This window comes from Miscanthus floridulus, chromosome 14 (assembly GCF_019320115.1).
Source record: "Miscanthus floridulus cultivar M001 chromosome 14, ASM1932011v1, whole genome shotgun sequence".
In the NCBI taxonomy this organism is placed as follows: Eukaryota; Viridiplantae; Streptophyta; class Magnoliopsida; order Poales; family Poaceae; genus Miscanthus; species Miscanthus floridulus.
Genome location: NC_089593.1, coordinates 71,840,133 through 71,864,667, shown reverse-complemented (window position 1 = coordinate 71,864,667; position 24,535 = coordinate 71,840,133). Strand labels below are relative to the sequence as shown.

General features: G+C 42.2%; 2 pseudogenes; both read right to left on the bottom strand.

Moving 5' to 3' along the window:
* Positions 1 to 1,372: 1,372 nt before the first annotated feature.
* Positions 1,373 to 15,593, bottom strand: LOC136502825 (protein ALP1-like; annotated as a pseudogene).
* A 490-nt stretch (positions 15,594 to 16,083) lies between these two features.
* On the bottom strand, positions 16,084 to 17,662 carry LOC136503712 (glutathione S-transferase T3-like; annotated as a pseudogene).
* Between the last annotated feature and the right edge of the window lie 6,873 nt (positions 17,663 to 24,535).

Below are 24,535 nucleotides of genomic sequence, written 5' to 3'. Positions count from 1 at the left end.
CCTTACCTCCATATACAGGTCAATACTACCCCAACGCCCCAAAGGGATGTACTACTCGTACATGAACCAGTTCGTTTTGGTGCCGTCGTATCGTACCTGTGGAACTGGAAAGTCTTTTTAAGCCCATAGATATTCTCCAATAATAGTGGTGGACCCCATTTGTAATCGTGTCCGATCTTTGATTTCCTTTTCCTTCCAGTACCCGACATGTGTGTTTTGGTCGGGCATCATGTGTATAGCTCCGGGCGGCCATGGGACCCGTTTGGTCCTGCTCGGCGAGGCTGCGGTTCACCTCCTTCCCGTGTGGCATGGAACTTAGTTCTCTCCTGAGGAAGCTTATGATCTCGCGGTCGGTGCTGCCGGTGGGAGGCTTGATATCGGCAGAGGACGGGTCCGACTGGACGAGGCCGGCCTCCAACTCCAACAAATTGGACTCCGGCGGCGTTGACGTCTGGCTAGAGGAGCCGCAGACAATCTTTTTCCTTTTGCAGGATGCCTGTACCGGTGCCTCCGTTAGAGCATGATTAATAACCCAGCCAGCAGCGGGCGGTATGCCACTGCCATGTCATATACAGCCAGCTATATAGCCAACTCATATAGTAGATGAGCTCTTTGGCTGGCTGCTGCTCAGATTGTAATCATTTATTGCTCAAATGTGCAAACAAGCTGCAAACCATCAGCTGTGATCACATCTTTGTGGCTGTATATATGTGCTCATTCAACTAGAAAACAAATATTCTCATCCATACGATTTTACCAAACAAAATCTGAGATAAACCATTTTACCAAACAACATAATAAAATGGAAGGCCATTGGCAGATAGATGGCAAATTTCAAGCAACAATACAAATTTCAAGCAACAATACCAGATAGATGACAAATTTCAAGCAACAGTTCGCTGGCACATAGACCATTAACTAAAAACAATACTAAATAAGTTCGTTGGCACACAAGCCATTAACTAAAAACAGTACTAAACAAGTTCACTGGCACATAGGCCATTATTTATTGATCTAGACGACGGTGCTAGAAGCATGAAGCCATAGTTGATAGCTGAACTTCGGTAGAATGCAGCAGCCAGCCCATTTGCATCAAAAGTGAAAACACTGCAAGCATAATAATGCGAAAGTCAAACATATGGGTCCTGAAAATTAGCTAGAAAAGTTTCCGTTTGTGGATAAGTGTGGATCAAATATGTTGAAGAGAACATGTTCAGAATTTTAGAGTGGATACCTGCAAGTAGCATCTGCAGCATTCAGCACGCCATGCCCAGTCCTGATTCATGAAAAGATACATGTAAGACATCATGTTAGTTCTCACTGTGAAGGGAAAAAATAATAGAAACATGTAGATTTCATAATTCTACCATGACTAGTTCTGATGGCTATTTCCAAACCTACGCCAAATGTGCTCGACCAAATCATTTTTAAGCTGGGTATGCTGTGGACGAGCACGGATAGCAGCTTTTCTACGCAACACATCAGCGAAGCACAGATTACCACCAGTGTTCACTTCAGGAGGTAGAGCAATGGATGCCCCTGGATTCTCATTCAAATCAATATGAATAGTAGCATCCTCTCTCTCATCTTCCACTATCATATTGTGGAGAATCACACAAGCTAGCATGATCCTTCCAACACTCTTCCTCTTCCACAGGCGTGCAGGACGGCGAACAATGGAAAAACGGGACTGCAGTACCCCAAAAGCACGCTCCACATCTTTCCTTGCCCCTTCCTGGTGCTTGGCAAACAACTTATGCTTCTCTGTTTGAGGAAGTGTAATAGTCTTCATGAAGGCTGCCCATTCTGGGTATATACCATCAGCAAGGTAATAACCTATGTTATACTCATTCCCATTAACTGAAAACTGAATTTGAGTGGATTCTCCTTTTAAAGCATAAAAATAGTGGGGACTGGTTGAGCACGTTAAGGTCATTGTTTGACCCAGCAACTCCAAAGAAAGCATGCCAAATATGAAGGTCCTGAGAAGCAACAGCTTCTAGGACTATAGTTGGAACTCCATAATCACCACGGGTGAATTGATCCCTCCATGCTAAAGGACACTTCTCCCAACGCCAGTGCATGCAATCTATGCTACCTAGCATTCCAGGGAAACCACGAGACTCATTAACCTGGAGTAAACGCTCAACATCCTCACGTGTGGGGCGTCGCATGTACTCCCCACCAAACACCTCAATCACACCTCGTGCAAACTTGTCCAAGCACTGTAATGCAGTGCACTTTCCAATCTTCAAGTACTCATCAAGAGCATCTGCAGGAGTGCCATAAGCCAGCATGCGCATGGCTGCTGTAACACCTCGGGTGTTTAAATATTAAAATCTGGCATGTCATCATATGCATTGCAAAGCATTTGGCATTTGGTGAAAACTTTGATATGCATACACTAATACAAGTTTATATTTATGTGGTATGTGTTGCAATGTATTGTTTGACTCAAGTTCAATGTTTGTTTGGATTTTGAATTTTTCGAGAAAACCCCGCTTTTCCACATTTAAATCCTACCCTGAAAATCCATTTCAAAATCTAAGCATATTTTGGGGTTGGGCCCAAAAGCAAAAGTGTAGAGCTTGGCAAGTTATACAAAGTTTCTTTTTGGAGTTTTTCAAGTTATTTAGGAAAATTTTGAGTAATTCAAAAAGGCGTAATTCGTTAAATTTCCCTATTCAAATTCAAAAGTTCATTTCAAAATCTAGACCGAATTAGGAGATGGTTATAAAAGCAAAGTTGTAGAACTTTTGATTTTGAACAACTTTTATTTTTGGAGATTTTTGAGTTGTTATGAAAATTTGGGAGTAATTTGTAAATTTTGGCGAATGGCAAACTTGTAATTTCGATGAACAGTGTTCACCACTTGCGCTACACCACTGGCGAGCTTCGGCTTGCTTCCAGTCGCGCGCGTGGCCGTCTGGGCATCGCGTTGGCGCGCTGAAGGCTTCGTCGTGGCTTCCTTGAGCTTCCTGGCCATCCTTTTAAGCCTGAGCCGCCATCGTCGTTGCCCTTCTCCCTTGCTCTGTTTTTCCCGTCGTCGCTGCTCCATCTCCGGCGAGCCCGTGCCGTCGTTGTCGTGCTCCACCGTCGCTGATAAGCTAGTCCCAGCTCTGCCTGAACCTTGCGCGTCCATCTGACCTACCAATTTGGCTTGTCTTCACCGGGAACTCGAGTTTCATCGCCTTCTTCCTCGCGGTCGGTAACCTCACCGTCGCATGCGCATCTCTGTGGCCATAGCCCGTCGGTGAGCCGTTGCCCTTGATTGGTGTACCTTTAGCTTTGTCTCGATGCCGTAGTGCTCATTTCACTGTTGATTGGCCGTTTTATCCACTGCAGTCGCCGGCACACCGTCACCGACGATCCTTGCTCCGCCGCCGTTGCTGTTCACGTCGACCTGCGTCTATGCTGCTTCTCCAGCCTTGCTTTCTGCTCTGTAGTGTTCGTGGTGAGCTCCTAATGCTTCCTGTGCCCTTTGATTAACTACTACCGTACTCCTGTCGCCAGCGTAATGTCGCCGAGCCACCGCGTCCGCCATGGCCGACGCCAAGCTCGTAACTCGTAGTAATTCGTCTAGCTAGTGCCTTCAGTCGATGCGCCGTGATGATGTGGTCATTTTGGTACGTTGGCCGTCGCCGTTGATCTCACCGTCGGCGAGAAATCGCTGGTCAGAGCCGTCGCTGCCATAGTCAACGTCGGAGGTTGAAGATGACATGTGGGACCCGTTGTCAGTGACTCAGCGTTCAAATGGATTTTTCTATTTTTAGATTTGAATGAATAGTGTCTATTTTTGTTATTTTTGTGTAGATTTATTTAGAGCTCCAAAAATTATGAAAATTTTTGAGTGACTTCTCTGTGAGGTATAGTATTTAAGAAAAATATGAAATAGTGTTTTTCAGTAATTTTTAAATGTGATAAAAATTGCTCAATTTATTCATAAATGGATTTCCATGATTTTTCTAGGCTTATTTATTTATCCAAAAATTATGAAATTTGTTTTGCCACTTAGTTAACATGTAATGAACATGTACTAAAATTTTGAGCTCAATTGGAATAAGTTGATTTATTTCATAATTTTGAATTAAATAATTAATTCATAAAAGCGAATAGTAACCCTTAATGATTTAGGTTTTGTTTGTAATTTTGGATTGAGTGATGACCTTGGGTCATTTGTTGATAATGATCCTTGGCAGTGGATGTATGTGTTATGAAAAAGATTTCGTTTGTTTGACTTGCAACTGTACCGCGAAGGAAAGTTGTATTTAAATTGTTAATTTTTGTATCCATCATCGAGCATCATATTTCGTATTCCGCATCATGTTAAACATGGCATTGTTATTACGTGTAGTGAACGAAGGTGAACACGTGGTAGTTAATCAAGTCGTGGAAGAAGTTAATCCGTCTGTTGAGGTCGGATCGAATACTTGTGAAACGTCGCAGGAACCGGACTTTTCCGTCAACGAAGGCAAGCCCCGGATGCATACAACCCTACCTTGTATTTTATAAATTAATTTCGCTTTTGCTTTCTGTTACTGCATTAAGTGATTAGGAGTTAAGTAAAAGCCTAATTGGTGCATTACCACCCTTGTTATTCCATATTTACCATATTACCTGTTTTAAACTCGTATATGCCTAGTTTTGCTTAGCTATGCGTAGAACAATGAAAGTCGGGTGACTACCTGCCACCTGCTAGTTTTAAATGGAACATTGGTTAATTATGTTAGCATGTGATATGGGAATGTGGAGTAATAAATCTAGACCGGGCGGACTCGGTGTGTGTGAGCCACAAGACATGGAGGTCTTGTGAGCGGGTTCTTTCCGCCTGTGTCGATTAAGGCACGTCCATTGTTGAATTGCATGAGGTGAGAATTTGTAGTACTAACCACATACTCTGGTAAGCCTGAACTTGGCAATTCTATTACGAGAATGGCTACTCGCGCATTGGGAGTGGAGAGATGGCGGGAATAGCGTGTACCCACGTGGCCATGGGCCGGAATGGTGGAGTACTGTGTTCTCGGGTGGCGCGAACCTGTTCTTGTCTTAGGGGATCCGAGGATAGGTTGGTATATGTAGGTCAGGGACCTGCATATGTCGTGTGGTCTAGAATTCCTAGCTGGGTTTAATCGGTTCGAATCGTCGTTGCTCCTCGGTTAAGGAGACTCAACTCACTGTTCATCATCGTAGAATTAATAACCGGAACTTGAATAAGGCTTGTGAAGGTGTTGGATATGAAGTTTCATGATCTCAGTGCGGATCGTGTCAGCTTTGTATATAATTCTTGAGAAGTTTTCTATATAAAGAATATTGTTAAAAGAGCTTTTACGCAAAAGAACTTTGATCATTGTTAAAGCTATACCTTGAATCCCTGAGCCTGCATTCCTGAGTTTATCAGTTAATATTTCGGATAAGTCTTGTTGAGTACTTTTGTACTCAGGGTTCGTTGACCCCTTGTTGCAGGTTAGCCTTATGAGCAGATCTATTTTGGATCATGCTGCATGACTATCGTTCATTCTGACGTTGAGAAGTAAATGTGTGATCCTTGGGCAGGATGTTTATTTTGTGTGATATGTCTATATTAATTATGCCACTCCACTACTACTATGGTTTGTAATAATTATCATCGAACTTAGTTTGTAAGGTTTGAAACAACTAGTTTGTAAGCTATGTTATCGTAAGACTTCCGCTGTTTTTACTCTGGTTTTGATATTTGAATAAATGTTGTAATACTGCAATGACTCTGTAACGTGATCCTGCTCAGAAATCATGGATGATTCGGGGTTCCCCGAGGACACCCGACAGTCTTTTTAAGTTAATGGAAACATATGCATAAATGTCAAAGGTCGTCGGACAGTGACAGGTGCATGTGGGCCCTATAACTTAGGAGGTTCTGCCACAGAATGGTATCAGAGCTCTTCGTTACAAGGTTTTTGTTGTATTGTTTTACAAAAACTTCAAAATGATTTGGATGACTAAATTTAACTTGGTAATTTAGTCCAAATTGCTTCTGACTTATCTTATTTCTTTCTCACCATTCCCTATTTGATTAAAAAGGTTTTGTGTGGTGGAGTAGTAATCATACTATGCCCTATATAAAAATAAATGTTGTTTATGTGCATTATAAATTTTGATGTTTTTGTTCGTAAGAACGATTCATGCATCAGGAATAATTCACTTGTTACTTCCTTCACCTCTTAGTCTGGAATTAAGTAGTGAGTCTGGTTGGAGGAATGTAATCCATCTTAGCTACTTTCTGGATTTTGATCAATGGTCTTACTTGGATTAAATTGGCTACCTACAGTATGGCTCGTGCCAAGATGATGTCCCGTAAGTCCACTGGACCCAAAGGAGTTCCTCGTCACCAACTTGCCCCTAGAAATGATGGTGCTAGCAGTAGCAATACTAGGCCTGATCCCTAGGCAGAGATATTGAGGGTTTCTATGGAGTTAGCACAATCTACTAGAGATAGGGCTTTGGATGTTATATAAATAGGAGAGTTACAGGGTCAATTGAGGCAGCTCACCACCGCGCATAGGAACTGCGAAAGTATGTTAGTTCGTACGGTGGAAGGAAGAAATGAAGCTTGGCATAGGGAAAATGTAGCTAGAGCTAGAACTCATGAGCTAGAATTCTATGTAGAAGATTTAGAAGAACATAATACATATCTACATGAGGAAGTTCATAGGCTTAGCAATCTACTAAATCCGAATCATGAGCCTCAAGCTAATGCAATGGACCCCGGTGTCATCCTTGCCGATGATGATGAATCGGGAGAAGAAGAAGAAGATCCTGAAGAATTAGTAATGATCGATGAAAGTGAGATGAAGGCGGTAATAATTCCGGAATGGATACCGAGCCTGAAGTTTGAAGAAATTGAGGAGAAGAGTAGAGTTGTATAATAGTAGCGCTAGTTAAGTTATGTAGTTCTGTTTTTGTACTCGTGGGTTTGTTTGTACATTAGTAAACTCTATGTAAGGTGTCTAGAGTAAGCTTTGGTACAATTCAATAAAGGCATGTGAATAAAGTTTGGTTTGTTATGAGCAGATGCGTCATACACGGGGTTCGTTTATTCCGGGAACTTCACAAGATGAGGACGGTATTCCAGATCCGCCACTAGTTCCAACCAATTTAGCTGATGCTATAACCGCACTTGTCAATGTGATGGCTGAAAATTCTCGTTTGCTTCATGAGATGGCTCAGAGTAATCAGAATCAGATGTACGGAAACCGTGGACGCCACCATAACCGATAGGAGGCTACATATGTTGATTTTACGGACACAAGACCCCCAGTGTTCACCAAGGCAGATGAACCATTGGAGGCTGATGACTGGCTTCGAACCATGGAGCAGAAATTTGACCTTATCCCATGCACGGAGTATCAGAAACCTACGTTTGCCGCCCAACAACTTAGAGGAGCAGCAAGTGCTTGGTGGGCAAACTTAGTGGCTATGCAACCTGCTGGCATTCCAATAACTTGGGCTGAGTTCCGTACTGCTTTCAGAGCCCATTATATCCCTGAAGGAGTGATGGCTATGAAGCTAGATGAATTCCTTGCTTTGAAACAAGGAGATCAAACCGTGATGCAGTATGTGGGAAGATTTAATCATCTGTCCCAATATGCATCCGAACATGTCAATACTGATGCCAAGAAGAAGAGGTGGTTTATGAGAGGCCTGAATACCAAGTTGCAGACTATGATGACCACTTGCACCAATGTTACTTACCATGAGGCCGTAAATATTGCAATTGCTTCAGAGTCAAAGTATCGGTAGCATAAGGAGCTCAAAAAGAAAAAGAGTGTGCCGTTTGGATCTTTTGGTGGAAACCAAAAGAGGCAGAGGGTGATTTATCATCTAGTACATCATAATCGTCCTCCTTATCATCCGCCGCAGTTCCAAGCCGAGCAACAGTCAAATGTCCATTCTGCTATAACCTATCCGAGTTCACAGTCAACCAATGCTCCTGGTGGCAATGCTCCAACATCCTAGGGTCACAACTATCCATGCTACAATTGTGGAAGGACTGGTTATTTCTCTAGGGAATGTCCATATCCTAGGTAGGCTAATCAAAATTATCAGAAGGTTCCTGCCAATCAACAATAGGGTCAGGCACCAAACAAGAACCACAATCAGAATGCTCAGAAGGGCAAAGATGAGAGGAAGACAGGACGGGTGTTCTATATTCAAGCTGGAGAAATTCCGGAAGGGGAGCCAGTAATGATGGGTATGTTTCCTGTTGCCAATCACCCTGCAGTTATACTTTTTGATTCTGGCGCATCGCATTCATTCATCAATAGAACATTTGTCGTGAAGCATGAAATTGCAATTGGGGCAACAAAGGAAAGTTTCTTTATACAGTCGCCCGGGGGACGTCTGTGTACTAAGGAAATGGTATACCAGGTACCCGTAAACCTAGGTGGGCATATTTTTCCCACTACCATGATTATCCTTAAGGATCAGGATATAGATATAATTTTGGGAATGAATTGGATGTATCAGCATAAGGCTGTTATAGATGCTTTGAATAGGACTTTAAGAGTAAGTTTGCCTGATAGTAATTCTCAACTTCTTATCCAACTTCCAACCCTAAGAAGATCAGTGAGCAAGATTTGTACAACTGTTGTCAAAGAGATTAGAGAGATTCTGGTAGTGTGTGAATTTTCGGATGTGTTTCCTGAAGATTTACCCGGTCTACCACCTAATAGGGATGTACAGTTCAATATAGAGTTACAACCTAGAACAGCTCCGATTTCTTGGAGAGCTTATAGGATGCCACCTAAGGAATTGGCCGAGTTGAAAACTCAGTTACAAGAATTGATTGAGAAAGGGTTTATCCAACCTAGTTCTTCACCTTGGGGATGTCCGACAATTTTTGTAAAAAAGAAAGATGAGACTTTGAGGTTATGTGTCGACTATCGTCCATTGAATGAAGTGACCATCAAGAATAAGTATCCATTACCTCGGATAGATCTGCTTTTTGATTAATTGGCCGGAGCCAAAGTTTTCTCCAAGATAGATTTGAGATCAGGATATCACCAAATCAAGATAAAGCCTGAAGATATTCCCAAAACGGCGTTTACCACAAGATATGGATTATATGAATACTTGGTAATGTCTTTTGGTTTGACAAATGCTCCAGCTCATTTCATGTATCTAATGAACTCAGTATTCATGCGTGAGCTAGACAAGTTTGTAGTGGTGTTTATTGATGATATTTTAGTATATTCCAAGAATAAGAAAGAACATGTGGAACATCTCAGAATTGTTCTGACCCGTTTGAGAGAACATCGACTATATGCCAAGTTCAGCAAGTGTGATTTTTGGCTTAAGGAAGTGCAATTTCTTGGACATGTCTTGTCAGCCGAAGGAGTTGCAGTTGATCCAAGCAAAGTGAAGGATGTGCTTGATTGGAAACCGCCAACCATAGTTCATCAAGTTCGGAGTTTTCTGGGTTTGGCGGGGTATTACCGTCGGTTTATTCTAGATTTCTCGAAAATATCAAAGTCCATAACTGAATTGTTGAAGAACCAAGTCAAGTTTGTCTGGTCATCAGATTGTGAGGAGGCTTTCCAGACTTTAAAGAGACTGTTAACCACTACACCAGTGTTAGCCCAACCTGACATCGAGAAGCCGTTTGATGTTTATTGTGATGCTTCAGGTATTGGTATTGGATGTGTGTTGATGCAAGAAGGCCGGGTCATTGCCTATGCATCTAGGCAACTTAAGCAACATGAAGAACATTATCCGACACATGACTTGGAGTTAGCAGCTGTGGTTCATGCTCTAAAGATTTGGCGGCATTACCTACTTGGTAATACGTGTCATATGTATACAGACCACAAAAGCCTAAAGTATATCTTTACTCAGTCAGAGTTGAACATGCGACAGAGAAGATGGTTAGAACTGATTAAGGATTATGACTTGGAAGTACATTATCACCCCGGTAAAGCAAATGTAGTTGCAGATGCCCTCAGACGCAAAGGTTATTGCAATTGTCTGACAGTGAGGACAATGGATTTGAATTTATGTCAAGAAATGGAGAAGTTGAATGTAGAAGTAATTCAACAAGGAAGTTTGACCAACATAATTGTTGAAGCCACTATTCAAGATCAAGTTATTGCTGCTCAGAAGGAAAACAAGGGTATAGCCCATATCAAGGAAAGAGTCAAGAATGTAAAAGCGGAATGCTTTAGTATTGACAATGAAGATGTGTTGTGGTTCAAGGATCGCCTGGTGGTACCAAAAGTTTTTGAGTTGTGGCTGTCAATTCTAGATGAGGCACATGCTACTAGGTTATCAATCCATCCGGGAAGCAACAAGATGTACCATGACTTGAAGCAAAGATTCTGGTGGACTAAAATGAAAATAGAGATTGCCAGATATATAGTAAAGTGTGATACTTGTCAAAAGGTGAAAGCTATACATTTGAGGTCTGCTGGTGAGTTACAACCATTGCCTATTCCCTCTTGGAAGTGGGAGGACATAAGTATGGACTTTATTGTTGGTCTACCCAAGACATCAAAGGGATTTGACTCAGTATGGGTTATTGTAGATCGACTCACTAAATCCACGCATTTTCTTCCAGTCAAGACAATATATCCTACGATCCAATATGCCAAAATGTACTTAGCAAGAATCATGAGTCTCCATGGAATACCCAAGACTATTGTGTCAGATAGGGGTACATAGTTTGTCTCCAACTTTTGGAAACAATTGCATTCTTCATTGGGTACTAAACTTCTGTATAGTACAGCTTATCATCCGCAGACTAATGGACATACTGAAAGGGTTAATCAAGTACTTGAAGATATGTTAAGGTGTTGTGTCCTTAACTATTCCAATAAGTGGGACGAATGCTTACCTTTGGCCAAGTTCTCATACAACAATAGTTATCAAGAAAGCATTAGAATGGCTCCATTTGAAGCACTCTATGGTCGTAGATGCAGAACATCATTGAGTTGGTCTGAACCTGGAGAAAGAAGATTCTTTGGAGTTGATCTTGTGAAAGAAATAGAAGACAAGGTTAGGCAAATACAGAGTAATTTGAAGATAGCTCAATCTCAACAAAAGAGTTATGCGGATAGAAGACGGAGACCATTGGTATTCAACAAAGGAGATTTTGTATATCTGAAAGTATCACCAATGAAGGGAGTTAACCGTTTTGGTGTTAAAGGAAAGTTGGCACCTCGATACATTGGACCATATCAAATTTTAGAGAGGTATGGAAAAGTGGCATATCGCTTGCAATTACCTGAACATCTCACAGCTGTGCATGATGTGTTCCATGTTTCTCAATTGAAGAAATGTCTCCGAGTGACTGAATAGAATGTTGAAGTTGAAGGAGTGGAACTAGAACCGGATTTAACTTATTCCAAATATCCTATCCGAGTGTTAGATCAGAAAGATCGTGTTACTCGAAGACGGACAATCAAGTTCTATAAAATACAATGGAATCAACATTCAGAAGAGGAAGCTACTTGGGAATCAGAAGACTACTTGTTAGAAAAGTTTCCAGAATTTCTAGCGTCAATATAGAATAGAGTAATGTTAGTTGAGTTCGGTAGTACAAATTGTGTTTTGTAAAGGGACCTCAGCTATTTTATGGACAGAGTTTGTATGTGTTCTCGCGACACATTTCCTTTTCCATTACTTACCCTATGGCTAGGGGGAAGGATTGTAACACCTCGGGTGTTTAAATATTAAAATCTGGCATGTCATCATATGTATTGCAAAGCATTTGGCATTTGGTGAAAACTTTGATATAAATACACTAATACAAGTTTATATTTATGTGGTATGTGTTGCAATGTATTGTTTGACTCAAGTTCAATGTTTGTTTGGATTTTGAATTTTTCGAGAAAACCCCGCTTTTCCACATTTAAATCCTACCCTGAAAATCCATTTCAAAATCTAAGCATATTTTGGGGTTGGGCCCAAAAGCAAAAGTGTAGAGCTTGGCAAGTTATACAAAGTTTGTTTTTGGAGTTTTTCAAGTTATTTAGGAAAATTTTGAGTAATTCAAAAAGGCATAATTCGTTAAATTTCCCTATTCAAATTCAAAAGTTCATTTCAAAATCTAGACCGAATTAGGAGATGGTTATAAAAGCAAAGTTGTAGAACTTTTGATTTTGAACAACTTTTATTTTTCGAGATTTTTGAGTTGTTATGAAAATTTGGGAGTAATTTGTGAATTTTGGCGAATGGCAAACTTGTAATTTCGATGAACAGTGTTCACCGCTTGCGCTACACCGTCGGCGAGCTTCGGCTTGCTTCCAGTCGCGCGCGTGGCCGTCTGGGTGTTGCGTTGGCGCGCTAAAGGCTTCGTCATGGCTTCCTTGAGCTTCCTGGCCATCCTTTTAAGCCTGAGCCGCCATCGTCGTTGCCCTTCTCCCTTGCTCTGTTTTTCCCGTCGCCGCTGCTCCATCTCCGGCGAGCCCGTGTCGTCGTTGTCGTGCTCTACCGTCGCTGATAAGCTAGTCCCAGCTCCGCCTGAACCTTGCGCGTCCATCTGACCCACTAATTTGGCTTGTCTTCACCGGGAACTCGAGTTTCATCGCCTTCTTCCTCGCGGTCGGTAACCTCACCGTCGCATGCGCATCTCCGTGGCCAGAGCCCGTCGGTGAGCCATTGCCCTTGATTGGTGTACTTTTAGCTTCATCTCGATGCCATAGTGCTCATTTCACTGTTGATTGGCCGTTTTATCCACTGCAGTCGCCGGCACACCGTCACCGACGATCCTTGCTCCGCCGCCGTTGCTGTTCACGTCGACCCGCGTCTACGCTGCTTCTCCAGCCTTGCGTTCTGCTCTATAGTGTTCGTGGTGAGCTCCTAATGCTTCCTGTGCCCTTTGATTAACTGCTACCGTACTCCTGTCACCGGCGTAACGTCGCCGAGCCACCGCGTCTGCCATGGCCGACGCCAAGCTCGTAACTCGTAGTAATTCGTCTAGCTAGTGCCTTCAGTCGATGCGCCGTGATGATGTGGTCATTTTGGTACGTTGGCCGTCGCCGTTGATCTCACCGTCGGCGAGAAATCGTTGGTCAGAGCCGTCGCTGCCATAGTCAACGTCGGAGGTTGAAGATGACATGTGGGACCCGTTGTCAGTGACTCAGCGTTCAAATGGATTTTTCTATTTTTAGATTTGAATGAATAGTGTCTATTTTTGTTATTTTTGTGTAGATTTATTTAGAGCTCCAAAAATTATGAAAATTTTTGAGTGACTTCTCTGTGAGGTATAGTATTTAAGAAAAATATGAAATAGTGTTTTTCAGTAATTTTTAAATGTGATAAAAATTGCTCAATTTATTCATAAATGGATTTCCATGATTTTTCTAGGCTTATTTATTTATCCAAAAATTATGAAATTTGTTTTGCTACTTAGTTAACATGTAATGAACATGTACTAAAATTTTGAGCTCAATTGGAATAAGTTGATTTGTTTCATAATTTTGAATTAAATAATTAATTCATAAAAGCGAATAGTAACCTTTAATGATTTAGGTTTTGTTTGTAATTTTGGATTGAGTGATGACCTTGGGTCATTTGTTGATAATGATCCTTGGCAGTGGATGTATGTGTTACGAAAAAGATTTCGTTTGTTTGACTTGCAACTGTACCGCGAAGGAAAGTTGTATTTAAATTGTTAATTTTTGTATCCATCATCGAGCATCATATTTCGTATTCCGCATCATGTTAAACATGGCATTGTTATTACGTGTAGTGAACGAAGGTGAACACGTGGTAGTTAATCAAGTCATGGAAGAAGTTAATCCGTCTGTTGAGGTCGGATCGAATACTTGTGAAACGTCGCAGGAACCGGACTTTTCCGTCAACGAAGGCAAGCCCCGGATGCATACAACCCTACCTTGTATTTTATAAATTAATTTCGCTTTTGCTTTCTGTTACTGCATTAAGTGATTAGGAGTTAAGTAAAAGCCTAATTGGTGCATTACCACCCTTGTTATTCCATATTTACCATATTACCTGTTTTAAACTCGTATATGCCTAGTTTTGCTTAGCTATGCGTAGAACAATGAAAGTCGGGTGACTACCTACCACCTGCTAGTTTTAAATGGAACATTGGTTAATTATGTTAGCATATGATATGGGAATGTGGAGTAATAAATCTAGACCGGGCGGACTCGGTGTGTGTGAGCCACAAGACATGGAGGTCTTGTGAGCGGGTTCTTTCCGCCTGTGTCGATTAAGGCACGTCCGTTGTTGAATTGCATGAGGTGAGAATTTGTAGTACTAACCACATACTCCGGTAAGCCTGAACTTGGCAATTCTATTACGAGAATGGCTACTCGCGCACTGGGAGTGGAGAGATGGCGGGAATAGCGTGTACCCACGTGGCCATGGGCTGGAATGGTGGAGTACTGTGTTCTCGGGTGGCGCGAACCCGTTCTTGTCTTAGGGGATCTGAGGATAGGTTGGTATATGTAGGTCAGGGACCTGCATATGTCGTGTGGTCTGGAATTCCCAGCTGGGTTTAATCGGTTCGAATCGTCATTGCTCCTCGGTTAAGGAGACTCAACTCACTGTTCATCATCGTAGAACTAATAACCGGAACTTGAATAAGGCTTGTGAAGGTGTTGGATATGAAGTTTCATGATCTTAGTGCGGATCGTGTCAGCTTTGTATATAATTCTTGAGAAGTTTTCTATATAAAGAATATTGTTAAAAGAGCTTTTACGCAAAAGAACTTTGATCATTGTTAAAGCTATATCTTGAATCCCTGAGCCTGCATTCCTGAGTTTATCAGTTAATATTTCGGATAAGTCTTGTTGAGTACTTTTGTACTCAGGGTTCGTTGACCCCTTGTTGCAGGTGAGCCTCATGAGCAGATCTGTTTTGGATCATGCTGCATGACTATCGTTCGTTCTGACATTGAGAAGTAAATGTGTGATCCTTGGGCAGGATGTTTATTTTGTGTGATATATCTATATTAATTATGCCACTCCACTACTACTATGGTTTGTAATAATTATCATCGAACTTAGTTTGTAAGGTTTGAAACAACTGGTTTGTAAGCTATGTTATCGTAAGACTTCCGCTGTTTTTACTCTGGTTTTGATATTTGAATAAATGTTGTAATACTGCAATGACTCTGTAATGTGATCCTGCTCGGAAATCGTGGATGATTCGGGGTTCCCCGAGGACACCCGATAGTCTTTTTAAGTTAATGGAAACATATGCATAAATATCAAAGGTCGTCGGACAGTGACAGGTGCATGTGGGCCCTATAACTTAGGAGGTTCTGCCACAGCTGCTGTACACTTCTGTAGTGGTGACAGCCCTATTCGACCAGCACAATCTGCCCTATAAGTAAAATAGGGAGACCACTGACCAAGGGCATCCACAATGCATAAGAATAGATGCCTATTCATACGGAATCTAGTACGGAACATACTCTCGGGGTAGAGTGGTTCTGCAGCAAAGTAGTCCTCTACAAGACGCTCATGAGCACCTCCATGATCCCTCCGGATGCTCTTTCTAGGACCATATTGTCGCTAAGAAACCCCACCCGAGAAGGCAGCCTTGATCTTCATTGTGAGCGTGCTAGCAAAGGAGTCGAGGACGCTCTGCTCTGCAACATGCTGTTCAATGATTTTGGAAGGAGCTAGTTCATCAGAATCATCTGAGTATGAATATGAGTCAGACATGGTTTGGGCTGAGTAGAAAGATGAGAGAGCACGAGTAGGAAGATGAGAGTATTCTGATGGGCTGTAGAAGTAAGATGGTGACTACAATGTCCTCTATAAAGACATGGCTGAAATCAGCCTCAATCAACTCAGACATGGCTGCCACTACTTGGCACTGCTGCCACTACTTGGCACTGTTGCCATGCTTCTATAGTAGATAGAGAGGACATCATTATAGTTCAGCACTGCATTGTATAGAGTGTTCTGATCTACATTGTAGTTCAGCACTGCATTGTAATTAGGTGCAATTTACTGCATTGTAATTAGGTCCTAAATGCACCAGAAACCAATAGTGTCCATGTTTTCAGCAACAAAATGTATTTTAGTAAGCAAGACCTTAGTAACTAAAAAAACTAAGTTTTAGTAGGATTGTACCTCAGTCATTTTTGTTAAATAAGCTCTCCCTCAGGCACTTCAATGCCAACATATGCTCAGCTTTCACATCTTCAGGCATTCTAGTTGTGTTTTGCATCAATAATGATCTATATGTTTCTAGCATAACTGCCTCCTTGTGCTCTTTTGCTGCAAGGTGAGCAAGCCTCCGAGATTCAAGCTTCTCACTGGACACACGCCTTTGTGTTTCTAACATCTCTGCACGCCCTTCATTTGCTGCTTTTTGAGCATCTAAAAAGTTGTTAAGCTCATCTTCAAGATCTATTATACAAGGCTGCTCTTTTTTTTTCTTCATCTGCTCCTTAGCTTTCTTACCCCCTATTGTCCATTCATCATCATCTAGAGAGAAATGTTGCCCCACATCCTCCTCAACAAACTTTCTCTTGCCTGGTTCAAGATCCTCGAGGCATTCCAGATAGGCGTCCCATTTTGGCTCCTTGCTAAGAACTTCCCAACAATGCCTAAACATGAATGGCCCATCTTTTTTGTGGTCTTCTTCGTAACTTTGCAGTGCCTTGTTCATTACATCCTCATCAGATTCACCACTAGCCCACATAGCATTGGCCTCCTTCCAGTTACCACCAAACCAAGCAACCCTTTTCTTAATTCTTCCAAAGTGATCCTTTATTTGCTTGGCTGTCCTGACTTGGTCTTTTGGGGTGGTGCTATTAAATACATCAGCAACACCTTTCTAGTACTGATCATTCTTCTTAAAATTGGCTTGGATTGGATCATTTGAATTATTCACCCAAGCAGCGACCTAAAACATTGTCAAATTGTCAAAAGATGTTAACTGATGTGCTACCAATGTAACACGTGGAGCCCATTAACCAAAAAAAGAAGATCTTACCAATCTAAGATCCTCCTTTTTTGTCCATGTCAAGCGTTTTTCAGTCCTAGTATTGTTGTCAACATCAATATGTATTGCTTGTGATGAACTCCCATTGCTCGCAGCTTGTGGTGTGCTCTTCAAAATATTTAGGAAACCACCAGGAGGGTGAGAATCTAATCCCCTGGCAAAAAAATGTACCCTAAATCAAAATTTGCATTAAAGAACTAGATATAAATAAATAGCAGCTTAGAACTAGAGATCTATAGTTAAAAAAAATTCATGTCTAACTAGATAAGAAGCATCACAAAAATTGCAGAAGTCTCTCGCATACAGGACATCTAATTTCATAGCTACAGAGATGAAATACTTGCACATAAATATTAATCGTCATCGGTACAGAGATAACATACCATTCTTGCACATCAGACTCCTCAAGATTAGGCCCAGACCAAGGATATGCTGAAGCACCAACGCCAGGAGGTGCCCACCAAGGGCCTTGAGCCGATGAGCTTGCCATGCCCGGTTGCTGTATGCCGGTTAGCCAGCATGGTGCGGAGGAGGGAGGCATGGACTGTGGCGGGCGAGGCGGGCACCAGACACCAGGTCCAAACATGGAAGGGATGGACGGCGGGGGAGCGGGCTGAGTCGTCGCGGGCTGACCAGACTGAGCCACCGGCGGCGGAATCTCCATGGGCGTTGGCGTAGATGTTCTCTTGGACTTCCGACTCATCTCGCCCAAGTGATGGCTGCTGGGTATGGCAGCTAGGGTTTGGGAGAGGTGGCGATTGGGGAAGATTTGGGGCTTAAATCCTTGGATTTGGCACGCGAGGAATCGATTTGGCGCGCGAGGAATCGATTTGGCGGGAAGAGCATGATCTATTTGGCGCTGGGGAAGGGGAAGCGGAGCACGAGATCGGGAAGGAGAGAGACGGGAGGATGAGGTGCCGGCTTCTCGCTCGCATCAGGCTGGAAGACGGCGTTTTTTTCTTGTACGCTGCGCTACAGCCGGGCGAAGAGAATAACGCTCGCTCCATGATCTCTCTCCTCCGTGGCTGTTTTTGTGATGGCGTGGACTCCTCTCCGTTGGCTTGCAGTCGATTATAATACTTGCTCTTAAGGCACCGCCGCCGCCTGACTGTGGGAGGCTGGCCCCGGCGTTGACTTGCTGGTCCAGCGAGCTGCTCCCCGTGTCGGCGGCGGCGGAAGCGGAAGGGCAGCTGCCAGCTGGTGTCCCCGGTGGAGTACGGATCTCGGTCCGGCTCCGGCGTTGACCACTGGCATGGTCGGCTCTCGCGGAGGATTCTCCACCGATAGGTTGTCCTTGACGGCGGCGGTGGGGACGAGGGCAGCGTTGACCTCTTGCATGTTGAAATCCAACAGAGCACTCCACGGGTATGGGATCTCCTCCATTCCGATGGAGTATGTGGCTGCCAGGGGGAGAACGGTATTGGCCCCTGTCCAGTCCAACTCGAACACCGAGTGAGCGTTCTGCTCGTGCTGGTCCTCCGCACTAGGGCCCTGGCAACCGTAGGCCCGGTGAGTCCGACTGGATACAGGACTGCCTGCCGCAGGCCGACGACGGTGGAGTGGCTGGTGTCTCCGGCCGATTGCGGGTCCGGTGAGGCATGGCCCGCAGATTCATCAAGACACAGCAAATCCTCCATGCTGCAGGAGTGGCTGGATTCTCCGGCCGATGCTGCAGTAGAGGCATCAGAAACATGTCAATCATCATTTGATCATGAACTTGGAGCATCAAGGCATCATAACAGAGAAGAGAGGAGAAGGTAATGTAGGGGCGGCTGGTACTGATGTAAGTTTCTCACAAGTTCTTGATCATCAGCTCATATTCCATATAATGTATGGACTTAGACAATTTCATCATCAGCAAAACAAAGTAGATGAGAGAAGATATGAGAGTTGGTAAAATAGGCAGCAGCTGTTTACCAAACACAGAGGATAGGAAAGGTGGCCAAGAAAAGCATATGAAGCCATAGAAGCATTTGCTCAGTGAGTAGAATAGATAGAAGAGTAGAAGCTCACAGTAAGAGAGAAGTGCACAACAGCAGCCAGCAGGAGCCATAGAAGAGAGAAGAGAGTAGATAGTAGAAATTCAGTTAAGACTAGTATCTAATATCCAGTGATAGAGCAACAGATAGAGTAGTAGTAGCAGATTTCAGTTAGAATTCAGTTTGAAGTAGTAGTAGAAATCGAAAACTCAATTAGAATTCAGTTAGAATTCTTTGACATCATAGATTAGAACACTAAATCAAGTGTAAGCTAAGAAAATAGTAGTAGTATGAAAAGGAAACTGACAGTAACTTCACAAAAGCATATCTAGAGTTCTATTCCTCCAACAAACATGATCCTTAACATTCTAGAAAGATTATTAAGTTATCTAAAACTTCCTTATTATCATCTCAAGAGGATACAATAGATAACAAGACCAAACATCATGTACCAGCAAATCTGTTCAGACTTGGACAGATCTTGACATTAACTTTAAACACTCGTATCTAGAGTTCTAGACCATGAAAAGGTGTGTTCTTTAATAATTTAAAAAGCTTAAGAAAAGCACTACAACTCTTTTATTTTCATCAAGAGGTGATTCATAGGTTATCTGCTAAACTGAAAGTGAACTGGAACTGAGCATTTGGACAATAGCAATTCAGTCAAAATAAATCATAGCCGGAGTTGTAGACCATGGTAAATTATGTACTTAACCATTTTGGAAAGCTTAGGAAAAGCACTAGAACTATATAGTGTGCAACAAGAGCTAGTTTTGATGTTAACATGGTAGAAATACAAAAAAATGCAGAACTATATAGCACACGGTGAAAACCTAACAGTGACATAAAAAAATCATATCTCCCAAAAATGGACAGCTCTATATGTATCTGGGACCAGAACAACTAGGATTAATGAGCTAATGAGCTGTTGCAAATGGCAGGAAACGAGTACAAGCACTTAAGACGGAGAAAAGCAGCAAGACATGCTAACTTAACAAAAAAATTGACTGATAACTCAACCTTTCAAATGCTACTAACTTATAACAACAATAAGAACCATTGCTCAAGTAGGATAGCTAGGTGTGGAAGGATATCAAGAAACACAAGTTTGGAACCATTGCTCAAGTAGGACAGCTAAAATAAATCAAATGCAGTTCTTAATAAACAAGTTTGTTCTTTATCTTCATCCATGTGCCACATCTTCTACAAATGGGAAATAATACTATTAAGAATGTATAGAAACATCATTGCAAAGTGCCTTAGGTCTCAATTAATAACCCAAGTTCTCATCAAAGCTACTAATCAGTCCACAGATACCAACAGGAAATAGTGCTAATTAGACAGGGAGGATGCACTGAGGGGGTGTACTGATTATTAGCTAGCAAAAATTGCAGACAACAATCGTAAGTAAGGTACGGCTGCCGCACCTAAGGGTGCTCCTCCTGCGCCTAAAAATCTAACATCATTGACCTAAGACACTTTGCTCAGTGTGAATCAAAATGGGCATGAACATCATGTATAGTTCCCATTACTCTAGGCACTTTGCTCAGCGTGTAAAAATCGAAATAGCCATCATCATGTCTAAGATAAGCATTAACAGCTTCTACAATTGGAAGCCTGTTTCAATTTTGAGCAGCAAGTAGCAAGCAGAGCAGAGCAGTGGTGGATCCAAATTGGGGCATCCAATTGTACAAGCATGCCCAGTTGTACAAGCAAACCAATTTGCAGTATTGCATATATGTCGACAATGCACATATAACTGAGCACTGGTGGATCGGAGTGCTGGAGCAGTGAGCAGCATTCAACGAGCAGAGCAGTGGTGGATCCAAACCTGTCGTTTGTAGGGGGAGCTATGGAGGAGCACAGACGCCGGTGGAGGAGCGCCGACGCCGGTGGAGGACCGCGGATGCCGGGCAGCACTGGCAGCTTGCCCGCCCGCCAATGGAGGTGCGCGCACGCCAAACCCTAACGTGGACGGTGAAGAGCTCGGGGGAGGGAGCGAGGACGCCAGGGGGAGGAGCACGGACGGCGAAGAGCTCAGGCACCGAGGCGCTCGCCTAGGGAGGGAGCATCGGGGGCGGATCGAGATGGGGCAGCGGTAGCATGTCGGTTGGCCGGGGAAGGGAGCGAGGACGGCAGGGGAGGAGCGCGTGGACGGCGGAGAGCTCAGGCACCGGGGCGCTCGTAGGGTGAGGGAGCACCGCGGTCGCTCGCCGGGGGAGAGAGCACCGGGGGCAGATCGAGATGGGGCGGCGACGCGTGTCGGCCAGCCGGGGCTCTAACCCTAGCCGCTGTGGCAGCTCGGGGATGTCGCACTGTGGCCCAGGGGTGCAGAGAGGGGTCGCTGGCGTTGGGAGAGGTCCGGGAGGGTGCAGCGGTGGTGCGGCGAACGGGGCAAAAATCTGGCAGCCTGACGGCGCTTGAAACGAAGAACACCCAAGCTTAGCCAAATTTTGGCTTCGCGGCGCGCCTCACATATATACCCGGGATGATTCGTAGGGGTGGCTAGTGAGTGAGCCGGCCCTACAAATGTATTAGTAGAGGCGGCTCCTGATTCAGCCGCCCCTAAAAATGTTTTTCAATTTTTTTATTTATTCTGCAATTATTCATATATCTATATCTACATTATTATTGTATATATAAAAATATATCTATATCTGCATTATTTTGATATAGAAAATATATTATTCTATATTTTCCATAACAAAAACAATATTTTAAAAATTGAAACTTTTAAATTCAAAACAACTAAAAAAATTTTAGGACACCAAATGACCTCAAATGAAAATTTGGTAAACATCAAAGTTGTAGAAGTCATGAAGATCTACAACTTTTATTTTGGTCATCTTGTCATTTGACTAAATTTGAACAGTTCAAATTTTGAATTTTGAAAAATAACAAGTTCAAACCTAATTTTGAAACCCCAAATGATTTCAGCTTAAAAAGTAATGAATACCAAAGTTGTTCAACTCACTAATATCTACAACTTTCATTTTAGTCATTATGTCATTTGACTAAATTTGAACAGTTGAAATTTTGAAATTTGAAAAATGACAAGTTCAAACCAAATTTTGAAACACCAAATGATTTCAGCTTAAAAATGATGAATATCAAAGTTGTATGACTCATCAATACCTACAACTTTTATTTTGGTCATTTTTTCATTTGACAAATTGTTAGCAAACACTGTTCACAAAACTTACATATGTCTCATATAGTTTATAAAACCATATTAGAGATGTGTAACATTTATGAACAATGTTATTATCACTTTATCGATGAAGAAATAACCAATATAAAAGTTGTAGATCTTGATGAGTTATACAACTTTGGTATTCATCCATTTTTCAGCTGAAATCATTTGGGGTTTTAAATTCTTGTTTGAAGTTGCCTTTTTTTAAATTCAAAATTTGAATTGCTCAAACTTTTTCATATGTAAATATTGATAAAACCAATACAATAACTTGATAGAGCATGATTTTAGAAATGTTTAGGAAAAAATCATCACATTTGGAGTTAGTACGAGGGAGGAAAACTAGTTACAAAATTTACCCGATTAAAAAGAGAAATCACACTGTTCATGATAATCATAACTGTGATTTTTTTCTCCCTCGTACTAACTCCAAATATGATGATTTTTTCCTAAAAATTTCTTAAATCATGCTCCAGCATTTAAGTTTGGTTAAACTTGGATGTGACAAAGTTTGAACAATTCAAATTTTAAAAAAATTACAACTTCAAACCAGAATTTGAACCCTAAAATTATTTCAAATGAAAAAGTAATGAATACCAAAGTTGTAGAAGTCATGAAGATCTACAACTTTTATTTTGGTCATCTTATCATTTGACAAATTTTGAATAGTTCAAATTTTGAATTTTGAAAAATGATAAGTTCAAACCAAATTTTGAAACCCCAAATAATTTTAGCTTAAAAAGTGATGAATACCAAAGTTGTTCAACTCATGAATATCTACAACTTTTATTTTGGTCATCTTGTCATTTGACTAAATTTGAACAGTTTTACACACATAAAATGTAGTCTCACACACATACATAAATGTACTTTTACACACATGCATAAATGTAGTCTCACACACGTACATAAATGTAGTCTCACACACATACATAAATGTAGTCTTACAAACACACACACTTACACAAATTAGCTAGCTGTAACAACTATTCCCTTGACACCTTTTCGTTCCCATGGCAATATGCCTTTGGGCAGGTTCTTTTCCACAGTCTCGATCTTCTTACAAAAGTCTGTGAATAGCGGCATCTCATCGTAGTTATTGTAAGCTTCAATATCGTCCACGCCAACAACTCCAATAATGTGCTGTTTCTCGGAGACAACACGTGCTTTGTCTTCTTCTTCAGGGGGAGGTTACTCTGTGGGTCGGGCATATAGAAAACTTGTGCGACACGTGAAGCGAGCACCCAAGGGTCATCTAGGTAGCCTACATTCTGGAGGTCCAGGACTCTTAATCCGATCTCATTGAATTGATGTTGCTTGATCCAGCGACATCGAAATAGGACCACATTTATATCCCTTCCGTAGTCAAGTTCCCATATATCTTCAATTATGCCAAAGAATAGGATCTTTCGCCCCACTCCGTTGAGAGCCTCTATTCGAACACCGCTGTTTTGGTTCACACATTTACTATCCTTTGTGTGGGTATAGTATGTGTACCCATTGATGTCATAAGCATTCCAAGATGTCACTTGTCTCGATAGCCCCTCCACCAACCTACTGATGGTAATAGAATCTTTGGTTTCTCCAGGCGGTATGTTCTAATCCTTCAACCATGAAGTTAGGCGTTGCTTGTGCTATTTTATGACCCAATCATCTGAATGACCATTTCTCTCCGCCATAATGATAGCCATGTGTTCTTCAATGTACGGTTGCATTAGTGTTGTGCTCTACAAGACACTATAATGCGCCCGACTCACCTCTATGTAATCATGGTCGATGAACACTTTTCTACCATTTGTGCCCTTCCAGCCAGCCTCCCCTTGTGACGAGAATCGGGATTACCAATCCCTCTTTGTACTTTTAGGTACTCTTGATAGCACTCAACGACTTCTTCACTACTATAACCCTCTATCATAGAGCCCTCTGGGAATGCTTAATTATGCACGTATCGGCTTAGAACCGACATGAACTACTCGTAGGACCACATTTCATGCAAGTAGCAAGGGCCCAACGCCTGGATCTGTTGAACCATGCGAATCATGAGGTGTACCAATATATCAAAAAAAGCGGGAGGTAAACACATCTCCAGTTGGTTCTGAGTCTCCACCACGAAATCATGTAGGTTACTCAGCTCTTCCCTGCGAATTGTCTTCTGTGATATCTTCAAAAAGAAGTAGCACATACGGGTGATGGCCATCTTCAAGAACTCTGGCTTCATAGCCCTGATTGCAATTGGTAGGAACACTATCTACATCACATGACAATCGTGAGCCTTGCAGTGTGTAAATGACAGGTCCTTCATCGACACTAGCTTCTTTGGGTTCACCGTAAACCCAGTCAGGACTTTGACCCCCCTCATGAAAGTGCATATAGCTCTCCTCTCTTCTAGGGTTAGGTTGAAGCT